Source organism: Nasonia vitripennis (genome assembly GCF_009193385.2).
Source record: "Nasonia vitripennis strain AsymCx chromosome 2 unlocalized genomic scaffold, Nvit_psr_1.1 chr2_random0002, whole genome shotgun sequence".
Lineage (NCBI taxonomy): Eukaryota > Metazoa > Arthropoda > Insecta > Hymenoptera > Pteromalidae > Nasonia > Nasonia vitripennis.
This window is the reverse complement of record NW_022279608.1, coordinates 3,439,206-3,445,498: the sequence shown is the minus strand read 5'-3', so window position 1 is coordinate 3,445,498 and position 6,293 is coordinate 3,439,206.

Here is a 6,293-nt window from a genome sequence, read left to right as displayed (position 1 = left end):
TTCATTAGAATATACTCCGAGAGATACGACGATTGGGACCATTTAACGCCATTTGCGACGTTTACCTATAACACCAGCGTACATGCAGCCACTAACTTCACCCCATTCGAACTAGTTTACGGGCGAATAGCGCGTTTCCCTTTGAGAATACTGTCTGACGAAAAATTAAAAACATATAATGTTTATATGCGTGATTTAGTATTAAGGTTAGAGGAAATGAAAATTTTAGCAGGCGAAACCTGTTAAATAGCGAACAAGGTTAAAACAAAAGAAAGATACGATAAAAAGGTTAAAACATTTAAGGGTAAGGTAGGCGGGTATGCGAGGCTAATTAATGAACCCCGTGTAAGTAAATTCGATGCTTATAGGAATAAACCACTAAAAATAATTGAATTTTTAGGTAGGTAAAATGTTATTTTGGAATACCCTAACGGCAAACGCATAAGAAAACATATAGACAAATTAAAACCGGTAGAGGATAAGCCCGATGATAATGATTCAGACTCTTTCGACTAATTAATAATAATGTTACAGGATGAGAATTTTAAATATTATAATAATATTCAATCTACTCAACGAGAACAAGTGTGAACCCGTATACCAAATAGAATCCCTAAACCCCAATCCTGGAATATATTTTGAAAAATTGGACGTGATCAGAATAAAAAGAGCAACATGGAAACTAAACATTTACATCAACGTAGAAGATTTTATGCAGTCATTCAGGGCAAGAAGTTCGTACAAAGAAGTGTTTCAAACCTGTAAAACAATAATGGAAGAAAGAAAGTGCCGACACGCTTTAGCCATCGACCTACTATAAATAAAAGAGCAAGAGTTAACAAATATCCAAGAAACAATAAAAGAAACAATAGCAAGTCTAGGACACATCCAATATCCAACAGCGGGACATCCACGAAGCATCAGAGCAAGAAGACTAGTGCCACTAGGCATAATAGGAAGTATAAGCAATAGTTTGTTTGGACTAGTGACCGACGACGAGGTAGAGAACATAAACAGAAATATAGACCAGCTTTTCGAAGATCAAACCAAAATAGTACATCCGATAGACAGCAATTCTCACATAATCTCACCAAAATTCGAGGAGCTATACAACATAACCAGCAACCATCACAAAGTGCTACAAGGATTTGAAAGAGAGTTAACAAAAACAATCAAAAGTGTGCTACGAGAAAAGGAAGAAATTAATTACCAAGTCGAAATAATGATATACGTAAAACGATTGGAATCAACATTAGACCACGTCATCAAAAGCAACGAGAAACTATTAACAATTTTACAGAAGCTAAAAGAAGGAAAAATGCACCCAGAACTCATGAAACAAGATGTGCTTCATCAAATGAACATGGACGTGAAAAGAGTGAGTCGAGACTTAGAATTCCCAATACCACCAGAGCATATGAGAGCAGAAGAACTAGCTAAAATATCGAGCATCGATGCCATACACCAAAACGAACGAACGTTAGCCGTGCTGCATCTACCACTAGTAGACCAAATGCTGTACCAATTATACAGGATGCACTCAATCAATGTGCCACAGAAGATGAAAAACAAAACAATAGGTTAAGCTTTTATAAAACCGTCCCATGAATACATAGCTATCAGTTACAACCATACAAGATATATTAAATTTAATGAAGAACAGAGACAAACATGCATCACGACACACTATGCAGATATATGCCCGATCCTAGGAGCACTTAGGAACGTGCCCGAATCCAGAGACTGTGAGATAACATTACTCCTAAATCCCAGCCAGAAAGCAATCAACCACTGCGATATACGCTACGGGATGAACATGCAGACCCAATGGACGTATTTAGAATATGATAAATCATGGCTTTATTCCACGGTTGAACCAGAAACATTAAATATTATATGCCAAAACAAACACGAAACCAAAATAACAATAAAAGAGGCAGGAATTGTGCACTTAGCTCCTACGTGCATAGCAATAACTGCAGAAGCCACAATGACTGGAGAAATAACCAGGAACACAGAATACACTTATTTATACAAACCAGATATAAACCTCACAATAACAGACATTTACCCGTCCCTAAATAAAGAAACAATGACATAGAAGTTCATGATATAGAAACAACAAAGATATTAACACCCAATACAGCTAATAATGACGGAAAATCGTTACACGAAATAATGAGTCAGTTAGAGGAAATAGGCGAACACAAAAGACAGAATTATAAAAATGACACAACACTATACGGAAGTGTGACTATTCAGTTAACAATCATAGCAATAATAGTAGTAATAATCATAAAAATGAAATGCCTTGGCAAATGCTAATGTCTCAACAAAAGACACGCCCACCCACTACCCAAAAGAAATGACAAGAGACGAAAACTAATCTCAAATGATGAAGAATTCAAACTCGAAAACATATCAATTAGTCGCGAAAGCCCCAATACCCCACATTTAGACCGCGAAACCCTCGAAAGTAAAACCTAAAAAGCACAAAGGAAATGTTACTATTACCGAAACAAGAAGCAGAATGCTCATAATTCACCAAATTTTAACCAAAATTTAAGCATGAATTTTTACAGGAAGCTTGTACATAGCCAAACAGCGTATAGTCAAATATTATTAATGACGATAACATAATCGAATTACAGAATAAAAAAAAAGGAAAAGAAACAGAATGGAGTCTAGACCAAGAACCGCCATATCAATGTTCTGTGATGTAGACATTCCACTATCGAACATAGTAAAAGAATTCGAGAAAATAGGAGAACCTCAAAACGCTTACATAGAAAAACACAGATACGAACGAGAGACAAAGAAGATCACCATATCATTTAGCTCGGAAAGAGAAACACAGAGAGTATACGAACTCAGATCATTATTAGCAAAACAGAACAAATTGAAGAAAAACAACAGAAGAGCAGCAACAACCTCAAACCCCAGAGTACCAATGGGAGAATTGATCGACCTTACTCTGAACGAAGAGCCAACAGTTAGATCTGAAATCCACGTAGTGAACCAACAAGCACAAACGCAAGTAATCAGAAACCGATTGTTTTGCATACTCCCTTGGGACGGAAATGACAGAGAAAAGGACGAGATGTTCTTTTGACAATTTGCGCAATTTGGAACCCTAGCCTACTACGAGACGGTCAAAGACAGGAAAGGACGCCTAGCGTATGGATATGTGCAGTACTTCACAGAAGAAGAGGCCAGAATTGCAAAAGAAGAAAGTGACCCGATATACAAGGCGATCTTTGCAGACCCAAGAAGTCTCCCACGCATTGCACAAGGAAACACCACCACAAAGTTCCACGAAAAATGCAAGAGAATGATAGAAGCAGAAATATACAGCTTGCACGACGTAACTTGCAAAAAACAAGCAAAATGGTCTCAAGAACAAACCGATGAAGCCCCTCTAGACAAACTACAACCTTTAAAAGAAACCATATTGGAGCTGAAAGAAAAAATAGCCAGGCTGGAGAGCCAAAAACAAAACAGAGAAGAAAATCCTGTTACCAGCAACTCAGTACAAAATGCCAGAGTAAATGCCCAGAATCAACATAAATCCGAAACACCCGAGACCCTCAAAGTAATACATGATGACCTAAATGATAATCACATGATTATAGATTTAAAAAGTAAGCAATGAGACAGGACCAATTAACATGTGTGAATGAGAGAATGAATGGCCTCGGTGAAAGCGCGCGTGCACAGTCGACGCTGCAGTTTAGCCGTTGATCGTACTTAGGCTCATAAGGCCTAATGAGTAAGAAAGAGAGCGCGGCTAAACTGAAGTGCGGAGGAGAAGTAAAGACCCTGCGTGGGAGAAAGCTATGACGTTTTCTTCAAGCTTCGCCTCCCCCGATTTTTATTCCTGTGTGTGCGATCCAAGAGTAAGGACGCTATTTAAGAGTTCGATTTTATAGTTATATTTCTGAGTCTTTAATTTGGAGTCTAGTCTTAATTGTGATTCCGTCTTGATCATCATTTACGGAAATTGTGTCTTATTCCATTTGAAAATTATTTGAAGTCTCCAGAAACAAATAAAGGAATTTTTGAAATAATTGAGTCTAAGAGATTACTTGATTTGAGAGTTTTGATCGTCAACCTTTGGGTCATCCCCGTCAACAAACGCAAGTAAGTCGTTCTCGTTAATAATTTAATTTTCCTTGGTGTTTTATTATTACGCAAACAGCTCCGCCGCGACAATCAGTGCGAAGTACTGATCTCCCCCGTATGGGAGAGTAAGCTATCATCCGCATAAGCATACAACATTACTTTGTTAGTTCGGTAAACTTATTACTATCCTAACATATGTTTATAAAATGAAGTTTCTCTTTTTACTTATCGCATCCAGTAACTGTGACTATACCCATTAGCCAAGCGCTTTGGTTTATCAGCACTATGATGATCGCCCATCTAAAATAGATAAAAATAATAAATAAATTTACAAATTTAAAATATAAACTATTGATTAGATGGAACAGTATGATGGAAAAAGTGGTTGAATGTGCCAGTCATTGTGATAATGTTAGTGAAGATGATAGGATACCGATATTTCTTAGCGATGTTCCGCGACTTCTCGCGTACTTAATGCTTGGACATCATGCAACTTATTCACCAGAGAGGTGGATGAAGCTTGATAAATACAACAGTCTCACATACTGTAGTCTTCATAGTCGAAGGATTGTCCATTACTCATTATGTGGCTAACAAATTGGTATTTAAAAATCTTACATCCAAATTGGACACAAATCAGAGCTTCTCACTCCTTCGCTATGAAAAAACAGTGGTGATGTAATAAAACTCTTTAGGAGAATTTTTCCAATACAACCAGGTAATTAAGAATTCAGTAATAATTTCAGTTGGAAAAAAATATACAAATGCAGATAAAGATACACAATTACCTTCTACATAAGTTTTCGAGGACAGAGCTGATACTTTTTACAAATGCAGATAAAGATACACAATTACCTTCTACATAAGTTTTTGAGGACAGGACTGATACTATTTTCTTGGCAACTCATAAAGAAAATTACCCAATACTATTGAAAGGAGGACTTGTCAAGAAAAATGATGATTATGTACTGACAAAATATGAATATATTAAAGTTAGTTCTAAGTGACTAATGTTTGGTCTCTTCTTCTTCTTTTTCTAATATGGCTGTGAGCTGGGCTCGTAATGCCATTACCCATTATACGGAGAAAAGTTTACACCAGAAAGCGGGGTGCCCGAGAAACACTCGCAGTGACGTGCACGCCGAATCGCGATGTACGTTCACTCCGTGCGCGGAAGATGATTCTAACCATAAAACGCTGTCACACCATGCGTGTAGCGACTTGTGCTGCGCTGCGAGAGGTATGGTTGGGAGGTTATGGGGAGCGTAGACTCTCACGTGGTGTCCCTTTGCGATGCGCGGTGCCAACACTGCGATGCGCGGTGAGCGTTTCTTGGGTATCCAATGGACTTCCCTATATGTTTCTTACTCGCACACACAGGTTACCCAATTTCCCGTTTCCTCAATTCCTTACTGTATACAAGCAGTGACACGAATCGCTTTTTCTATAGGCTACCTATATACTCACTTCTTCACCTATACCACTGTATAGCAGTAGTATATGTGCAAGGATAGGGACAAGATGGCGGCCAAAGAGGGGAGGTAAGAGCCTCAGTCGACGTACAAGGATGGGGACAAAGATGGCCGCCGTTGTAGGGAACAGCTGACGCTCGTACAAGGTTAGGTCCAAGATGGTGGACAGAGTGGTTGGTTTGTCTACCTCCCCCCTCTAGCCAGCGATATAGCGTGGCTGTAGCGTCTGTGGGAGTTACCCCCTCCCTTCAGCAGCTGTCAATGCATCGTGTACATGTGGCGTCCTTTTAACTATGTGTTGGTGAGGTAGATTTCTGCACCTTCTAACACGTATGCATACATATGTGTACATGCACGTACGTATGCATACATATGTGTACACGTCCGTACGTATGCATACATATGTGTACACGTCCGTATGTATGCATATGTGTACACACATCTCCACATTCAGGCATATGTGTGTGTGCACGCGAGCACCTGCTCGAAAGCGTCTATACACGCTCATATGAATATAATAATAATAATAATAATAATAATTATAATAATAATAATAAATATCAATAATAATTACGTAAAACTAAATAAATAATAGGTGCAGGATATATGTTCAGTTTCGGTAAATAAGGAAAAATGTAATAATAAATAATTTTTAAACAATTGCAAATGTCTTTTACATTAATTTATTCAGAAAAGTAG